The sequence below is a fragment of the Pan troglodytes genome, chromosome 4 (genome assembly GCF_028858775.2).
Source record: "Pan troglodytes isolate AG18354 chromosome 4, NHGRI_mPanTro3-v2.0_pri, whole genome shotgun sequence".
Lineage (NCBI taxonomy): Eukaryota > Metazoa > Chordata > Mammalia > Primates > Hominidae > Pan > Pan troglodytes.
Genome location: NC_072402.2, coordinates 109,849,422 through 109,870,382, shown reverse-complemented (window position 1 = coordinate 109,870,382; position 20,961 = coordinate 109,849,422).

Here is a 20,961-nt window from a genome sequence, read left to right as displayed (position 1 = left end):
GAGTAGTGGTAAGTGGCTATTATTTAAGTTGAGGAATCTTAGAACCTAGTGTATAAGGCTCTGTGCATATCCCAGAGCCAGCCTTCTCCAAAGAAACTCAAAAGGGTAAAATATGGGGAAGAGAGACAAGGCACAGAGAGTCTGGTATTGCACTGCAAGCAAATGCCCCACATTGTGCTTCTACAAAAATAATTCAGCTCAAATCCTCCTTTCATGTCTCACTTGGAAGTCTGAGTGTTACATTTATTCTTCTAGAATAGTTCTCACGGTGTTGTTGGGGGAGGAGGGTGGTCACCTAGGCAGCTTTATCTCATGAAATTCAATGACTGAAATGCACAAATTGCTGGGAAGAAAGCAAGATCAGGAGGGTACAGAGTAAAACAGATGGTGGAAAACAAAAGGAGGCAACTGCCAGGAACTTTCTTCCTGCAACTGGCTAGGGACTTCTTTCAGAAAGTAACACAAGGCAAGCTGAACTGAACATTTTGGAACATCTCAGAGATCGTTTGGCTTGAGGCGAGATGACTGGGACCTCACCTTTGGGTGATAGACATGAGAAAAGGGAGTGTTCACATGGTTTGAGGGAAACACTGACAGGGAATTAAAGGAGGAAAAGCAGGGGGATATCTATGGGTTGGTAAGGAAAGCAGATTGCTTTATGAGTTATAAGCTGAATACTGGGGGAAAAGGTGATATGTATAGTTTTAAAGCATCATTAATATCTTAAATGTTCACATTTTATTTATCGTTTTGGTAAATGTGCCACTTTAAACACCAGAATAGTTTCTGATTTTGGAATCTGGTGGTCAGGATGAGATGGGGGTATGGGAAGAAGTGCAGTGTATTCTCATCACCAGTGGGGACCAGACTGGGATTACACTTTCCCTGACAGGTTTCTTAAGTGATTTGTTTTAAGACAAGGTGTGCATTCTGTGTTCAGAGCCACACAGAATCTTGGATTTGGAGAATCAGTTTCCCCTCTGTTCTGTTAGCCTCCATCTGCATGCTAGCCTTGGATGACTCTGAAAAGAGAGTGTGGCCATTCGGCCTCTAGGTCAGCAAGGTTTCGTCTAGAGTCAAGCCAGAATCTTAGGGCTGTGGTACCTGACATTACTATATTCCATGTTTGATATTTGGTATTTGGTTGTCACCTAACTGCAGACCTCTTTCCCTAACATCAAAAAGGTACAGAATTCTAACCATAAGATTAAGAATTCTATATAAACCCAAATCACTTTTCAATATGGACCATTTGAGACAATAGATCTTTTTATAATATTAAGGAAAACAACCCAATGAAAGTAAAAGAAACCCTCAGATCAGTATCTATTAGATACAAATGTGCCTCAGAAAGGTGACCAAAAAAATGTTCAGGAAGGGCAACCCTGCTTAATCAATTTAAGCTTTTAAATTACAGGTTTGAGCTGAAGCAATTACTTTATTGATAAATATAGAGAAAGTGCCAGCCATTGGAACCACTTAACTTGCATTTGTTCAAAGCACTAAATCAATTAGAGAAAATTTTGTAAAGTTTGGAATTTTACTGTAATGTTACACACACTCAGAATGAAAGGGTTGTTGAATCTGCATATATATATATATATATATACATACATATATATATATATATATATACATACATATATATATAATATAGTTACTGTAATGTGACACATACTCCAAATGAAAGAGCTGTTGAATCTGCATATATATATATATATATATATATATATAGTTTTGCAGTAGTTGACTTCCTTCCAAATCTGCAATTTAAAAAAGGAAGAATAGTAACCAAACATTAAAACGATTTTACATCCTTTATCTTCAAGTTTAGTTGAAGATATTTGAAAGGTCAGGATAGTTTTTCGTCTTTAGTGGCTTAGACATGTGTAGAAAACCAGAATATAATTCGGGTATTTTCTAGAGTATTATTGTTACTAAGTATTATTCTTTACAAATTTATAGATAACAGCTGCCTCCAATTTTGCTGTCTACAAAGAGATATCCATCTGTGGTGGCTTCCTTTTACTCTTTGAGTTTCTGAATTTTTATATCATAGGCCAACTTTGCTCATATATGTATTTACTTTTAATTTTTTAAAATATCCCTTTTAATTTGGAAAAACTTCAGATGTACAGAAAAGTTGCAGAGTGTATAGCAAGGTCTTGTATATGCTTTACAAATTTCCTTCTAATGTTAACATCTGTAGTGGGCTGGACTGTGGCCCCCAAAATATGTTCATATCCTAACTCCCAGAGTCTGTGAATGTGGCCTTATTTGAAAATAAAAGGTCTTTGTAAATGTAATTAGGTTAAGAATCTCAATGTGAGATTATTTTGGATTGTCCACTGTGGGCCTTAAATCCAATGACAAGTATCCTTATAAGAGACACACTGAAGAGAAAATGCAGGGAGAAAAGGGAAAAGATGAGTTTTTCTACTGATATCCCTTTTCTGTTTTAGGATCCAATCCTGGGTAGTACATTGCATTTAGTTGTCATGTCTCCACAGTCTCCTTGTGGTCCATGATAGTTTCCTAGTCTTTCCTTGTTTTCCATGATCTTGATAGTCTTAAGCAGTACTGGTCAGGTGTTTTGAAGAATATCCCTCACTATGGGTTTGTCTGCTGTTTTGCTCATGATTAGACGAGGCTGTGGGTTATGGGAGAGAGTATCACAGAGGTGAAGTGCCCTTCTCATCACATCATATTAGAGAGTATAGTATACCTATCCACATGACTTATCACTGGTGATGTTAATCTTGACCACTTAGATAAGGTAGAGTTTTCCAGTTTTTCTTACAGGAAAGTGACTATAGGTTGAACTTTCCCTAATCCAAACATTCAAGATTCAAAACACTTCAATATCTGAAATTTTTGAACGCCAATATGATGCCACAAGTGAAAAATTTCATATCTGTCCTTATGTGCTAGGTCCCAGTCAAAATGCAATCACATCACACACAGTTTATTCAGCATCCCAAAGGGAAGAAAGAGACTTGAGCCCTCTTCAGCTGCAATATATATTTTCTGTACATGCCCAGTTTCCTCCATGCAAGCACACAAAAAAAGTGTAATAAAATGGCACATGTGCAGGCCAGACATGCCATTGGCAGGTTCCCCCCAGTGCCCTATGTAAGGCCAAGATTTATGTGCATTCCTTACTGTGTTTTTTTTTTTTTTTTTTTTTTTTTTTTTTTTTTTGCTTATTCTATGCTCTGTGGTGTGAAGATATTGTTGAAAATGTAAAAAAAAAAAAAAAAAAAAAGGCCTGTTTATACCCCATGGGCAACAGTGGTAAGGAAAAGAGAAAGCATTTTTACTTATCCATAGCACAGAAAGTCAAGCTGTTGAAGAGACCAGGTAGCAGTATAAGTGTGAAACATTTTACAGAAGAGTATAGTATTGCAATGACCACCACATATGACCTAAGAAACTGAAGGATAAACTGTTGAAGATCTATGTGGAAAGTGATGGACAGAAGTTAATGAGAAATAGAAAAACACTGCATAAAGCTGAACATGAAGATCTTGATCATGTGTGAACAGAGTGAATCCGTCAGCATTGCAGTGAACATGTGCCACTTAGCGGTATGGTAATCAGGAAACAAGCAAAGATCTATCACAACGAACTGAAAGTTGAAAGGAACTGTAAATATTCAACAGGCTGGTTGCAGAAATTTAAGACATTGAAGAAAAGACTTGGCATTAAAGATTTGTGGTAATAAAACATCTGCTGCTCATGAAGCAGTGGAGAAATTCATTGATGAGTTTCCAAAGGTTGTTGCTGATGAAAATCTAATACTAGGACAAATCTATAATGCTGATGAAACATCACTGTTTTGATGTTATTGACCCAGAAAGACAACAACTACAGCTGATGAGAAAGCCCCTAGAGGAATTAAAGATACCACGAACAGAATATCTGTGCTCGGATGTGTTAATGCAGCACACACACATAAATGTACACTTGCTGTGTAGGCAAAAGCTTGTGTCCTTGCTGTTTGCAAGGAGTGAATTTCTTACTAGTTCATTATTATGCTAACCAAAAGCCTGGATCATCAGGGACATCTTTTCTCATTGGTTACACAAACAATTTGTACCAGTGGCTGAAGCTCACTGTAGGGAAGCTGGACTGGATGTTGACTGCCAGTATTATTCCTTGACAACTGTTCTGCTCAGCTTTCAGCTAAAATTTTCATCAAAAGTAATGTTGTTTATGCCATGTACTTTTCTCCAAATGTAATTTATTAATTCAACCATATGACCAGGGCATCCTTAGATCAATGAAAAATACATTTCTTGAACAGCATGGTAGCGTGGTGAACAGAGGCATGTGTGTGGAAGGTTTTCAAAAACAGTTTAGCATGAAGGATGCTGTCCATATATGCTGTTACCAACACTTTGAACAAAGTGACTAAAGACACAGTTGTATATGCCTGGCACAACCTCTGGCCTGTGACTACATTTAGTGGTGGTGGAGAACAATGTGACAACTTTGAAAAATTCTGTATGTCAAATAAGAAAAAATGATCTCTGACCTCTTTACATATGCAAAAAAATACCTTCAGAGTCCATCAGCAAGCTGGAAGAAGTGGATATCGAAGTTTTTAATATTGATTGTGAGGCTCCAGTTGTTCACTCATTGACTATAGCCAAAATGGTTCTGAATGAAAGTGATTGTGATAATAGTGATGATGAAGATGATGTTGTTAACACTGCAGAAAAGTGCCTATAGACATGGTGAAAATGCATATTGGGCTTACTGAAGGACTAGAGCAATCTGCACTCATTGCAGAATAAGAAATCATGTCAGTTTATAAAATTAAAGACAGACTTTTAAGACAAAAACTGTTGTCAATGAGGCAGATGACTTTGGAGGAAACATTTTTTTTTTCTTTTTTTTTTTTTTTTTGAGACAGAGTCTCGCTGTGTTGCCCAGGCTGGATTGCAATGGCACCATCTCAGCTCACTGCAAGCTCCACCTCCCAGGTTCCAGCGATTCTCCTGCCTCAGCCTCCCGAGTAGCTGGACCTACAGGCTCCTGCCACCATGCCCAGCTAATTTTTGTATTTTTAGTAGAGACAGGGTTTCACCATATCGGCCAGGCTGGTCTCGAACTCCTGACCTCATGATCCGTATGCCTTGGCCTCCCAAAGTGCTGGGATTACAGGTGTGAGCTCCCGCATCCGGCCTGGAGGAAACATTTTTAAAAGCCATTTGGCAGAATGCTTCCTTCTCCCCAGAGGACCCACTTCCTGGTCTGTCAGCTACTTCAGATGTTTCTTCTCACCAAAAAAAAAAAAAAAAAAAAAAAAAATAGTGCACAGTAACCTTTTAATCAAAACACAGCATCATGGGTGGAGATTGAAAGCCTGCCGATGTTTGTTGTTGCTGTTGTTTAACAGAGGATATGGGTATTCTGTTGATGCTACTGTGCTGCTTAGTTACTGTGAACTCATTATGTTTTATGCTGCATTAATGTTATATCATTTTTTTACTGTTAAGTACTATGTGAATAAGTGTGAGAAAATGTTTGCTTATTGGTGGCATGTAAATTTAGAGTCAGGGGTGATAATGATGCCAAACAACCACAGATTGTCTACATGGATGGCTGAGGTAGTGACACCTTCGCTTTCTGATGGTTCAATGTATACAAACTTTGTTTCATGCACGAAAATACTAAAAATATTGTACAAAGTTGCCTTCAGGCTACGTTTATAATGTACACATAAAACACAAATGAATTTGTGTTTAGATTTAAGTCCCATCCCCAAGATATCTCATTATGTATATGAAAATATTCTAAAATCTTGAAAAAATCTGAAATCTGAAACGCTTCAGATTCCGAAGCATTTCAGATAAAGGATACTCAACCTGTATTTTCCTTTTACATACTCAGTTCTTTGGAAGCCAGTCTTTAAGCCCAGCACATACTGTAGGAGCTAGGAGATTAAGCTACACGTCCTTCGTGAGAGGGTGTGTGGGGAGAATATCCACATATATTATTTACAATTTGTCTGTAAAAAAAGGTGTCTTTCTTTTTTTCCTCCGTCCCTCCCTTACGCTCTATCTCCCTCCCTCCTTCCCCACCTCTCTCTTCCTTCTTTCTACACTTCTTTTCTTTAATCGTTTATTTGTATCAATATTAGTCAACATTGATACATTTATATCAATATTGATGCAGTCCATAATCTAATTCTGCATTACAATCTAGTCCAACATTATCTTGTTGCCCAAATTGTTCTATCATTTTTCCCACTTATTTTTTTTAAAAAATTAAATTGTATAGTACTGGCTTAAGATTTTTTTGTTCCCTAGCCTATTAGTTATCTATTTCTGTGTAACAAATTACTCCAAAACTTAGTGATGTAAAAAATAAACATTATCATGTCATAGTTTTAATGGATGAGGAATCTGGATGTGGCTTAACTGGGTGCTTCTGGCCCCTCACAAGGCTGCAATCTAGTTGTCAGTAGGATCCTCAATTGAAGAGGATCTGGTTCGAGGCTTATGCACATGGTTGCTGGTAACCTTCAGATCCTCACTGTCTGTTGAATGGAGACATCAATTCATTCCAATGTAGACTTCTGCGTAGAACAGCTCACAAAATGGCAACTGGCTTCTCTCAGAGTGAGTGAGTGAAAGAGGGTGCCCAAGATGGAAACCACAGTCTTTTTGTAACCGTACCTTAGAAGTGACATTCTATCACTTTTGCCATGTTATATTTATTACAATTGTGTCACTAGTTCAACCCACACTCAAGGGGAGGGAATTATAAAAGAGCATGAAGATGAGGAGGTGGGAATCACTGAATGTCATTTTAGAGGCTGCCCACCACATCCACTACTCTATAGTTACATTCAATCACTTCAATTAATTAGAATGAGGAAAGGGAGAAGAAGGAGGTTTTGAAAAACAAACCACTGATGGATTAAATGTTTTGTTTGCAATACCTTTTGATGTGATGCCACATATTTCATGATGTCACCTCTTACTCTTATTGGTAATTTGTACATTTATTTATTCATTCATTTAGGAGTATATTACATGTAGCTTCCAAGCCAAATGTGACTTTGCTGAACCCAGGGTGTGGTCTACCTGAGATTTTTGGAAAACCTTTTCTTTCCTTTAATAAATAGCACCTGTTGCACTTATAGGTCATTTAGGTCCAACCAACTGAGCATCACTTCCACCAGTTGTCATGTGAGCAGAAGTTGAACAATTAGTGACTGTAACAGAAGCTAAATGTAATCACTTTCATAATTTTGAGTTGTTCATATTGAATTCCATACAAATTGTCACCTCTACGCAAATAAACTAGAAAATCTAGAAGAAATGGATAAATTCCTCGACACATACACTCTCCCAAGACTAAACCAGGAAGAAGTTGAATCTCTGAATAGACCAATAACAGGAACTGAAATTGTGGCAATAATCAATAGCTTACCAACCAAAAAGCGTCCAGGACCGGATGGATTCACAGCCAAATTCTACCAGAGGTACAAGGAGGAACTGGTACCATTCCTTCTGAAACTATTCCAATCAATAGAAAAAGAGGGAATCCTCCCTAACTCATTTTATGAGGCCAGCATCATCCTGATACCAAAGCCAGGCAGAGACACAACCAACAAAGAGAATTTTAGACGAATATCCTTGATGAATATTGATGCAAAAATCCTCAATAAAATACTGGCAAACAGAATCCAGCAGCACATCAAAAAGCTTATCCACCATGATCAAGTGGGCTTCATCCCTGGGATGCAAGGCTGGTTCAGTATATGCAAATCAATAAATGTAATCCAGCACATAAACAGAACCAAAGACAAAAACCACATGATTATCTCAATAGATGCAGAAAAGGCCTTTGACAAAATTCAACAATGCTTCATGCTAAAAACTCTCAATAAATTAGGTATTGATGGGACGTATGTCAAAATAATAAGAGCTATCTATGACAAACCCACAGCCAATATCATGCTGAATAGGCAAAAACTGGAAGCATTCCCTTTGAAAACTGGCACAAGACAGGGATGCCCTTTCTCACCACTCCTATTCAACATAGTGTTGGAAGTTCTGGCCAGGGCAATTAGGCAGGAGAAGGAAATAAAGGGTATTCACTTAGGAAAAGAGGAAGTCAAATTGTCCCTGTTTGCAGATGACATGATTGTATATCTAGAAAACCCCATTGTCTCAGCCCAAAATCTCCTTAAGCTGATAAGCAACTTCAGCAAAGTCTCAGGATACAAAATCAATGTACAAAAATCACGAGCATTCTTATACACCCATAACAGACATACAGAGAGCCAAATCATGAGTGAACTCCCATTCACAATTGCTTCAAAGAGAATAAAATACCTAGGAATCCACCTTACAAGGGATGTGAAGGACCTCTTCAAGGAGAACTACAAACCACTGCTCAATGAAATGAAAGAGGATACAAACAAATGGAAGAACATTCCATGCTCATGAATAGGAAGAATCAATATTGTGAAAATGGCCATACTGCCCAAGGTAATTTATAGATTCAATGCCATCCCCATCAAGCTACCAATGACTTTCTTCACAGAATTGAAAAAAACTACTTTAAAGTTCATATGGAACCAAAAAAGAGCCCGAATCGCCAAGTCAATCCTAAGCCAAAAGAACAAAGCTGGAGGCATCACGCTACCTGACTTCAAACTATACCACAAGGCTACAGTAACCAAAACAGCATGGGACTGGTACCAAAACAGAGATATAGATCAATGGAACAGAACAGAGCCCTCAGAACTAACACTGCATATCTACAACTATCTGATCTTTGACAAACCTGAGAAAAACAAGCAATGGGGAAAGGATTCCCTATTTAATAAATGGTGCTGGGAAAACTGGCTAGCCATATGGAGAAAGCTGAAACTGGATCCCTTCCTTACACCTTATACAAAAATCAATTCAAGATGGATTAAAGACTTAAACGTTAGACCTAAAACTATAAAAACCCTAGAAGAAAACCTAGGCATTACCATTCAGGACATAGGCATGGGCAAGGACTTCATGTCTAAAACACCAAAAGCAATGGCAACCAAAGCCAAAATTGACAAATGGGATCTAATGAAACTAAAGAGCTTCTGCACAGCAAAAGAAACTACCATCAGAGTGAACAGGCAACCCACAAAATGGGAGAAAATTTTCGCAACCTACTCATCTGACAAAGGGCTAATAACAAGAATCTACAATGAACTCAAACAAATTTACAAGAAAAAAACAAACAACCCCATCAAAAAGTGGGCAAAGGACGTGAACAGACACTTTTCAAAAGAAGACATTTATGCAGCCAAAAAACACATGAATAAAATGCTCACCGTCACTGGCCATCAGAGAAATGCAAATCAAAACCACAATGACATATCATCTCACACCAGTTAGAATGGCAATCATTAAAAAGTCAGGAAACAACAGGTGCTGGAGAGGATGTGGAGAAATAGGAACGCTTTTACACTGTTGGTGGGACTGTAAACTAGTTCAACCATTGTGGAAGTCAGTGTGGCAATTCCTCAGGGATCTAGAACTAGAAATACCATTTGACCCAGCCATCCCATTACTGGGTATATACCCAAAGCACTATAAATCATGCTGCTATAAAGACACATGCACAGTTGTGTTTATTGCGGCACTATTCACAATAGCAAAGACTTGGAACCAACCCAAATGTCCAACAATGATAGACTGGATTAAGAAAATGTGGCACATATACACCATGGAATACTATGCAGCCATGAAAAATGATGAGTTCATGTCTTTGTAGGGACATGGATGAAAGTGGAAATCATCATTCTCAGTAAACTATTGCAAGAACAAACAACCAAACACCGCATATTCTTACTCATAGGTGGGAATTGAACAATGGGAACACATGGATACAGGAGGGGGAACATCACACTCTGGGGACTGTTGTGGGGTGGGGCAGGGGGAGGGATAGCATTGGGAGATATACCTAATGCTAGATGATGAGTTAGTGGGTGCAGCGCACCAGCATGTCACATGTATACATAGGTAACTAACCTGCACGTTGTGCACATGTACTCTAAAACTTAAAGTATAATAATAAAAAATAATAAAATAAAATAAAAAACAAAACAAAGCAAAACAAAAAACTGGCGAATTATAAAGAACTATTGATGATAAATATTAACAATTCCACTTGTATTCAACTTGTCTTAAAATTAGGTCTAGGTACCTTTAAATAAAATCATTGATTTGTTTCTTTTAATTAAAAAATTAATTCATGCTCTCTGCAGGAGACTTAAAAAGGATGAAAAGCCCAAAAGAACACAAGAGCTACCTCAGATTATACATCTTATTGTTAACATTTATTTTTATTTTTATTTTTATTTTTTACTTTTTAGTGCTAACATTTTGATGCAAAAAGCTTCCACATTATTTTATTCATGTGTTCTGTATACATATCTTTAACATACATGTGTGCACACCTGTATACATATTTTTATATATATATATATTTAACAATATTTGTATCAAATTTGTGGAATACCTAGAAATATATTCTGAATATTTTCTCAAGTAAATCCCTCTTTTAGCAAGGACCCTCTTAACTTAACCACTGATTGTCACTGAAATTCCGTGCATGTGAGTTTCTACTTTGTGGCCACCTCTGGACTCATCCAGTAAACATATATTGGCTGCTGACTATTGGCCAGGCACTGTGCTGATGGCTAATTTGACATGGTTCTTGGCTTCCCTACATTATAAGCTCCTGTTTTCATTATTCTCCTTTCACCATGGGCTTGACAGGGATCCTGGCACAGGGGAGAGTACCAGCCAGAAATTTGGAAAACTCAATTTTTGTTCCAGCTCTGCTACTAACTGGCAGAAATAAAAACTAATAGATAACATATATTGAACATTCACTATGTGCCAGCTGCTGCCCAAAGCCCTGCACTTATACTCTCATGTATGTTCCCAAAAACTCTGTGAGGAAGATGCTATTATAAATAACCATACTCATTTTACAAAGGAGGAGACTGAAGCCAGAGGGATTAAGAAGCTTGCCCAAGGGCACATAACTACTAAGTAGTGGAGTAATGATTTAATCCTGGTAGCTGATTCTAGAGTTGATGTTCTTAATCACAATGGTACTTTTGAAGTTACTATGAAGAGATCGTCTCTCTAGGCCTTCATTTCCTCATTGCAAAAATGTGGAAGTTGCCCTAGAGTAGACGATATCCTTTCCAGGTCTAAATTTTTGAGTTAGTCTGCATTAATTTAACTTTATTATTTTAATTTGGGATTGCTTGTTTGCAAGTACAATATGATTTCATCACATGCATCATTAACTTACCAAACTTCAAAGTTTCCCCAAATGAAAAGTGAGATAAAGCCCCAGTTAGGGAGAGAACTAGAGAAAAAGTGGAGGCAAGAGTAAGAAAATTTGAATAATGCTGGGGATTGAAATAGTCAATAGTCAAGACACGTTTGTCAAGAACCATGGAAATTCGTGTATAAATGATTTTATTTTAAAATCATTTTATCACTGAAAACAGAGAAATGTACTGCTCAGGTGACCAGGTGAGTTACTGATGAGATATTCACCTACATTCTTGATGAAAGTGAAGTATTAATTGGATTCAATGGTAAAACTTTCACAAATGATAAATTAGGAGAACCAATAAAATCATCTTGCAGAGTTGTAAAAAAGTATAATGTCTGTTAAAATGTCTCTGAACTTCAGAGATCTGCAGAATGAGCCAAAGTGGGGGTTTACTGAGCCCAGACCCTTAAAGGTGCAAATGACTCCATTCTCTGGTCTTTTCCATTTTAACAGACATTATGCATTTTAAGCACTGTAAAGTATTTTAAGGATAATCTTTACTATATGTGATTTTTTTTCACTTACAGACTTTAAAACCAAACCTATAAGTAAGCTGTAAATCCATTTTAACAGGTACCTACTCAAATTAAAATTTATTGGAAAGATGCAGGAGTATATCACAGAATCAGAAAGCGAATATTCATCTAGCTTTGCAAGAGACTGGGTCCATGACCAGGAAAATCATTAGGGTCTAAGATAGCAATTTTCTGCTCTTTTTCTTTATTCCTCTGCCCTGTCGCTTCCCAAAATACTATATAGGAGAACCCACTTTATTCTTTTTCTCTTTTCACACAAGCTTTCTTTGCTTCTCCATGCATGGGTGGAAAACGGCCACCCTACACAGTCTTCCAGACCAAGCACTCAGTAGAGAATGACCAGTGTTTCTGAGACTTAATTTGAAATGTTTGAGAGAATGTGCAGTCTCAGGTCTGTGGGACATGAGAGAGTAGGGCCCTATGATCCACTTTCTAGGAGAAGCCACGGGGAAAGATCCAGATTCAGAACAGGAACTGCTAGGCAGTGCATGTTAGCAGGCCAGCCACTGATGTCCTGACAGAAGTTTCTGGGTCCCTCGAGCAAGACTCAGAGCACTGGAGAGAGTTGCTGGACTCACAAGGACCCCACGGACAGAAGTGAGTGTCTCTGTGGTGAGAGAGGACCAGATAGGCCACAGATGCTTTAGTAGGTAACCAACAGTATGACACTGTCAAATCCTTGGGGACTTAGACACAACCAAGGAAAGAGAGAGTGAGAAAGGAAGAACACCAAGCCAACAGATTAAATTTTCTGCCTTTTTAGTAAAATGGAGCTTGAAATAAAAGCTAGGCTGAATTATAGAAAAGTAATATTACATTGCTATAGAAAAGTAATATTACATGGCACACCTGCTGTGTGGGCTGAGACTTGTATTTGATATAATGGAGACCTTTCTGAAATTGCTGGGATTCCTTATGTAGCACATTTCTGAATTAGCATTACTGACATACTCTAGAATTAGGGCCAGGTCATTGGGAGGGCAATAGCCATGGTCCTGTGCAGAGACAAAGTATGTGCTCAGAAGGCTTCTGTGATTTCAGTAAAACCAGTGGGTTGTAATGTGGCCAAGTTGAAAAGAGCTCTACAAAAATGCCTTAAGGTTTTCAGGCAACCTGAGGAGGGTGGACGGAAGGAGGAGAGGACAAATGTAACCTGAACAAAGTCTATGGTTGGATTTGAGTTCTATGCGCGCTAGGAAAGTAGTTAAAAAGGAAGGTGCACGAGATATTCTTTTTAAGGCATTTTTCTTAGACTCTGAATTTAGAATGGACTTCGAAGAGGGAAGAGTGGTTCCAGCAGCAGTGGCTCAGGGCCTGCCAGATGGCACAGCTGGGCACTTATCACAGCAGGTCTTTTGGGATGCCCTGCTTGTAAGGCAGCTTCTAAGGTAGAAGGATCCTGGTGCCCTGACAGATGGGTGTCCCCTTAATGTGCTGTGGATTGACGTGGTGGCCTGGGACGCAGTCAGACACTCTCTTGGGAAAGGAGATGGGACTACTTAACAAGCTTCAAGAGAGCAGTGCTCTGCATGGGAAGGTGGACATTTCTAAGACTCCAGTGAAGCACAAGCACACCCGTATTTTGTTTAGTTTGTAGGAAAAAAGAAACATTTTCATGGCAACTTTTATTTATAGGAAACCCTCATCCAGGAGGAAAGTGTCTCAGACAATGAAAAAGACCAGAGAATGGAGTCATTTGCACCTTTAAGGGTCTGGGCTCAGTAAACCCCTACTTCGGCTTATTCTGCAGATCTCTGAAGTTTGGAGACATTGTAGCTTTTGGATATGAGGAAGTTCTGGTGGAGATTGAGGTTGGGGAGCCTGCTTACAACACCTGCCACCTTATTTAGGTCACAACAGCTTCTCACTTCTCAAGTAAAGTGGGTCCCTCAAGGTCTTCTCTCAGTTCAGTGGAAGTGATGGGTGAGTTTGAGGGATGGATGGTGAAGGCACTATTGGTGGGAAGTGGGTGAATTTCATGGGTAATCTCAGATAAGGAGCATTACCAGGGGAAGAATGCACACAAGGTCTCTTCTTACTTATCTCATCTTTGGGGAACTTGGAGAAAACATCACTCTGGCAGTCAGGCTGCTTTGTGCACAACAGTTCTCATCCTATTGGGATTCGGACCCAGATTCAGAACAGGAACTGGAATGTGTGTATGTTTGGAAGGGGTCATTTGGGGAGGGTGAGGATAACACCCAGATGTGAAGGAAGTTTTCCTTGCAGGGATGTAAATATTTAATTCCACAGGAGATTATGATGTAATACCATATTTGGGATTTATTTTTTACTTCCTTTGGCACATCTTTTCTTTCCCAATTGGAGCAGATGGGCAGCTCTGAGCTCATCACCTTGGGGAAGGGAAGTGACAGTGTAGAAAGAGTCTCTCCAGAGTTGTGTTCCAAAACCCTAGGTCCTTAGATAACTAAGAGTATTTTGGGAAGGGACAGGATATTTAAAGAAGCAGAAGGAAGAGAACAGGGCTTCCCCTAAGATTAGAGTTAAGATCCCCTGGGCTGGAGGGTGAGAAGAACCCGCTGAGCTATTGGTAGGTCTCAGAGAAGCACTCCGAGACGTGGTACCTGAATGCTATTTTAGAGAAATGGCTTTATGGAATGCCTCACTAGTGGGGCCACAGACGACCTCTCAGATATTCCCATGCACCAGGGTGGGGGTGAGGGGGAGCAGCAGACAGTTTCCCACACTAAGATCTCCAGACTTTTACCTTGTTCAAGTTGGCTCATGGTCTTCAGTTCGTGTGGGCCTTTACCAACTCATTCTTTACAGTGAGTGATCTACGTGGCCCCTTCCAGTCAGAGGAAGGGATTGGAATATAATTCTTTGATTGTTCTTGCATTAGTTGCTTGTGTGCCCTTGGAGACAGAGGTGAAGTTAACTCCATTATAAACACTTGAACTGAATAAGGAAGAAGTTAGTTTCCCAGAGGAAAACTGGGGTAATGTGATCTGGAAAAAGGTGAATGGATACTGGTAGAAAAATGACATTCTCTCTTTTTTTTTTTTTTTTTTTTTTTTTTGAGACAGAGTCTCGCTCTATTGCCCAGGCTGGAGTGCAGTGGCATGATCTCGGCTCGCTGCAAAACTCCACCTGAAAAATGACGTTCTTTAAAAAGTTAAAAATGTTGGACATTTCTAGGCAGAAGAATGATATTCCACAGAGTACATTGTAAAGCTTTAGACAATTGGTAAATGGGAGGTAGGATGAAAGGAAAAGTCAGATCAAAGGGCAAAGGGCTAAGCTGGATGGGATTAAATCCAAAGGACTAGGGAGAAAAACACTTGGGTCAAGCCTGGAAGTGACATGGATAAAGCATAGAATAGGTAGGCGGTGAGGAAGGCACTAACTTCTGGGAGTCTGAATCTTGGTGTAAAGTTGTTTGTCCATTAGTCCTAGGCCCTTCACTCTTCTGGAGTATTCACAGAGGACCTGAGACTTTTGAGGGTAGCTAACCAGAAGACATACTATTTAGATGAAGAGTTTTACCTAAGTACAATAAGAAGTTTCCAATGATTATTCGTGAAGTAATAGTGTGTTGTGCCTTGCTCTCTTTTATTGTCTCTCTTGTTTCCTGCTTAGGGTAATTATTATTTTTAAAAATAATTTAATTTTTTAATTTTTAATTTTTATGGGTACATAGTAGGTGTATATATTTCTGGGGTACATGAGGTATTTTGGTACAGGCATACAATGTGTAATAATCACATCAGGGTATAGGGTAATTATTTGAAGACTATGTAGAACAAGAGTAAAATTCGTTTCCCTAAAAGATCACTGGAGTTTTCTCCTGTGCTTTTTGCATCACACAAGTGAGATTAACTGGAAAATGACAGAATTGAAGATGTGTTTCACTTGTTTTAAGCAAAGGCCAGCTTTAATATAAAGCATTTGTGGGTCCTTCATTCTGAAAATAATTATGAGCTGATTTATGTATTACAGAATCTAATTGTTGCTTTAAAGCATTAAATTATTCCTACAGAGCTGCTGAAAAAAATTGTGAAAGATATAAAAGCAAGAATATTTAACATTTTATATATTATCAGATGGCTATTAGTTTTTTAGCAAGTCCTATATTGTTATTGGATTTAGAAATATATGTTATTATTGTTTTGAAATTGGCAGTAACTTAGACTGAAGCATTTTATTAGAAAAATCAAGAATGAAAGCGTCTTTTCTATGAGAGTGCTGGTTAGCTTTGCATTTGTTTTGGAGATTTAATAGTTGCCATATGTTAGACCTGTTAAATGAATGATGTAATTTAGGCTGCCTGTTGTCCTGCCAACTGCTTCATGCTGCCTCCTCACTTTTAGTGAGCATTACTCCAACATGTGCATATATCACCCAGCAGTAGCTTCTTATACAATCCTGTTAGTCCTTGGGTTCTTAACCCCATCCATCATCTATATAGGCTCTATCTCCTTCCCTCCAGAACCTCGGCTAATGAAAAACAATGGTAGATCTTGGCAAAGAGTGTGCTTGGAGGATAATAATCAACCTAATATTCTGGCTGATGGATAGAAAACCAATGATAAGGTTGATGCTTTAGGACAAAATCACAATGGATGATTAAGAGAATTCAACTTTCTCTACAACGTGAATGACAGATAAATGATTTTTTTTTGTATGAAACATTAGATGGTACGTTTCTTTATTTTTGTGAGCAGGATGATACAATAAGAATGACTACAGCAAAAATAAAACTCTTATGTTGTGTGCCCCTTGCTTGTGCCACCTCTAATGACTCTTACCTAAGAAGATGAAAAGTTCCACCTGAATATCTCAGATATTTATGTAGCTTTAACCTATATATATATTTTTTCCACTTTATAAATAAGGAAGCAGAGGGCCAGAATTAATCAATGACTTGTTCCAGGTTGTCATTTATATCAGTGTTAATGATAAGGGAATTGCTAGGTATTTCATTTTTTAAAAAATTATGTTAGGAAAAATCTATTATCAATGATTCAATAAATCGAATTGAAATGGATTTATCAGCCTAGGTTTCACAGTGTTACAATCATCTACCATTTTTACCATCATTTTCCAAAGAGTAAGTCAGTTAGTGAGACTTTTTCAGCATTATAAGGAGATCCTAGGATTTGCCACTGAGAAACTTCAAAGATCTTAAAATGTCTTACATATTTAAATGTTAGGACTACTTATTTTAACTCAATGCCCTTATATACTTTCAATATGGCAGATTTCTTTTTCTACTTTATATTTACATGTTCTCTTATTTTTTTTTTCCTTTATGCCTAGGGTCAGAGAGATAATTTTCTTTAATTTACACCTTTTACATGGTTCAGCAGGACCTAAAATTAATCCTTTCCTTTATGGGGAGTGCATAACAGTTGTACTCTTATGTAACCTGTTGGCTCCCACGTGTCATCTTAATGAACTTCCCCATTTCCTACTGTTTTACAATCTGTGTTTTTGGCATCTTGAAACTTCCTGCACTCTTCTTCCTTTGGTGGGTGTATTAGTTTGCGAGGGCTGCCATAATAAAGTCACAAACTGAGTAGATCAAACAACAGCAATTAATTTTCTCACAGTTCTGGATGTTAGAAGTCCAAGATAAGGTACCTGTAGGGTTGGTTCTTTCTGAGGGCCACGAGGGAAGAATCTGTTCCGGGCCTCTCACCTTGGCTCGTAGATGACCGTTTTTCCCTCGTATCTTTACACTGTCTTCCCTCTCTGTCAGTGTCCAAATTTCCTCTTCTTATAACACCAGTCATATTGGATTAGCGCCCACTCTAATGACCTTATTGTAGCTTAATTATCCCTGAAAAGACCCTATGTCCAAATATGGTAATATTCCGAGGTACTGGGGATTAGGATTTCAATATATAAATTTTAGGGGATGGGGACACAATTCATAACAGTAGGAAAGAAGAGCACAGAAATATTTAATGTCACATGGCATTTCTGGGTTATTGAGATTTCATGCAAAAATATAAATCTTAATTATCAGGCAAGAAACATATGGATAATCAGTTATGTAGTGATCCTACTCTTCTGATGGTCAAAATGCTAACCAGGGAGGACATATCCCCTCCTCCATTTGAAGAAAACAATGCGAGCTGAGTTTGCAAATGTGTGGAGAGTGGGGATCTGAAAACAGAGATGGGAAAACAGATCCTTCAGAGCCTTCCTTGCACACCAAGTGGTAATGAAAGTTAGATATTTTAAATCATGTAGCCATGTTTTTCATTCAGGTTATAACACATATACAAGCCGACACCCTTCCCAAAATTTCTGCATGGTAGTATATTGAATATATGCTGTTTCATGGGAACATATTTTTCTACTGTTTTTAAGCCTTCAAATGTAGGAAAAGATCCCTAAATAATTTAAAAAGATTGTACAATAATTCCAAAATTTTCAAATGGATCAGAACCTATTTCTCTGGAGTCATTATTAAACACAGAACTATGTAAAGAATCATGTATTACTATTAATAGGGGACAGATGAGATTAGAAGTTCTGTAAATACCTTCTGACTTTTAGTGACACTGTTTCCTCCTCTGAATCAGAAAATGCAATTGTGCTAGAGATCTGAATGTTTTTCATTATTATCTAGTGAAAATGACTTAGGAGAAGGCTGGTGGGTGGTGAAATTCTAGAGATGGAAATTAGCTTGGTGGTCAATCCTGGGGATTATTGTCAGATCAAATGTAGGTCTGTCTGCTGTGATCATTGGGCTTCCAGGTTAATTCTAGGTACAATCCCAAAAGTAAGGTTTAGTTTGGGGGAGGAGAGAGTGGAAGGAAGAGGCCCTCGCCTTTTTCTCCCTGATAATTGACCTGGCCCCTTAAAGTGCTGCTCTGGATTAAGGTCGCCAGACCAAGATCTGTTAGGGGCTAGACCTTCTTCCTACACAGTGGTCACATTCGGAAGAGGGCAAATGAAGGGAAATGGGGGAACCAATACCTCCAGTCAACTGTGTCTAGTAAAGGTTCTCGAAAAGGCTTGTATGTCACATTCAGGCTTAACATGCTCCTTGAAAGCACACATTTCTGTGTGCTGCCCATTTTGCTTCAATTAGTCATGGATAAGGAGGATTACATTATATTGGAGTGTTTTTATCAGGGGTTTAGCAGGAGTTTCTTACATTAATCTGCTTGCAGTTCTTTAGAGTCACATTTTTGAGTCACACTTAAATTAGGGTGAGTCTACCCTAGAAACAATGGGGATTACTCTCAGGTGGTGGTGTTTTTTGTTGTCGTTGTTCCTAAGCAGAAATTTCTGGAGCTATTATAAAGAACAGTGCTCACTAATATGCTTAAGTCTAGAAATTGCTGTTTCATTAATAAGTAGAAACTGGACAGCTTATCCCTTTTCTCAGAAAGTATTAGTGATTTCCTGTGGGAGGCAAGAAGTAGGAGAAAAACGCTTCCTACGCTCTTCCCTAGTTTGTATGTTATTTTCTGTGGCCTAAAGAGACATGCTTCCTCTTCTCTTTTCCCAGTTTATCACTTTCTCTCTTATATTCAATCGCAGCACACCCACGGGGACTAATTCTCACCTCTGTGATTTTTGTTGTACATTTCATCATTTCTACAATTCTTCCAAATTATAGAAATAATCTGGGGGGACTCCAAAAAGTGAATGTATATGTATTCTTAGAGCTGTCATCTCACTTGCTTTTAAGTTACAACACCAAACGGAATTTTAATCAACCTTCCTAAGTCAGTAAAATACAAAGTTTGGATGTAGTCCAAGGCTTATAGTTTCTGTTATTTATTGAGTTTTCTGCAATGGACATTTTAATAATGGGGAAACAATTATAGTGACACATGACAAGTCTTTATCTTATAGGTTAGAGAGGAGAATGATATAAATGTTCTCTCCTGTCAGTTTCATCTGTGACATGAGTAGATCAATTCAATGTGTATGTTCTTCAGATTCTCAAGAGTCTTGGTTCAGCGGAAGGACTGGGCTCATTGTGTGTGTGTTTACTGTCAGTCATTGGTCAAGTGGTGAATATCCTGGGCTCTTGTATTGACATTTTGGGGACTTTCTTTTCTTTTTTTATTTTTAAGTAAATTAAGGTTTGCTAGAGTTAGTGGTTATGTTAGGCTACACAATTTGAGAGGAGAATTGGTAGGATTTGGAAAGGGTTTTTTAACGAAAGCCTCAGGAGAAGTGTCCACTTATCTTTTGGAGCATGGACTGAATAGATTAATCAGAAAGTGGTCAGAAAAATAAGCACTTATTTTTCTTAGTACTCATGTGAGGGCAGAGGGCTGAAAGCAAGAACACAGCCATGTTGCCTAGGAGCCAATTGTAGCATACTGTTAAGCATAGACTATTTTTGATAAATGTTAACCATCTTCAAGATGATAAAAAGATAAGGAAGACAAGCCATATTCTTTCTTTTTATAGGACCAATCAATATCATTTTGTATTTCAACCAATTAACATGCAAAGAGGGGATTCCAAAGAGATACGCAAATATGTTTCCACAAAGAAATCCAATTTAGAAGCAAGAGATTTTAATGTCCTTGCTGGTCATGAGGTCAGGGTTGTATCTCCAGTCAACTGTATCAATTAGTATTGCTCTATATGTAAAATGACCTAGTTAAAAAAACCCACTTCCTTAGAGAGATGTGGAAAAGGACATAAGTAATAATTCAAAGAGGCTTTGAAAAGTAGGCAAAGCTACTGTAATCCATCAGAAATGTATTGACAATTTAGGATATATTTATCATATCTTCTGTTCAAATGAGCTAAGGACCCACGATGTTGCTTGGACTGTAAAGAAGAATTTATATAAGGTCTAATACGTGAAACTTGTCTTGACATTCAAGTAAAAAGATGTTTAAGGCAAATGAAAGTGCAGGCAAAAATAGGACTGGGGAAAGGGATGAATCACACAGTCAGAGCTGTAAAGACCGTCAGGGGAACAAGATGGATGAGGTCAGCTTGAGAGCTAAGTTGGGAGCCTTGGAGTCAAATGGGAGATGCTATTTCTCATCCCAGCATCCCAGGAAGGATTAACATTCCAGGACTGGAATCATAAAAGTCTCTAAGTATG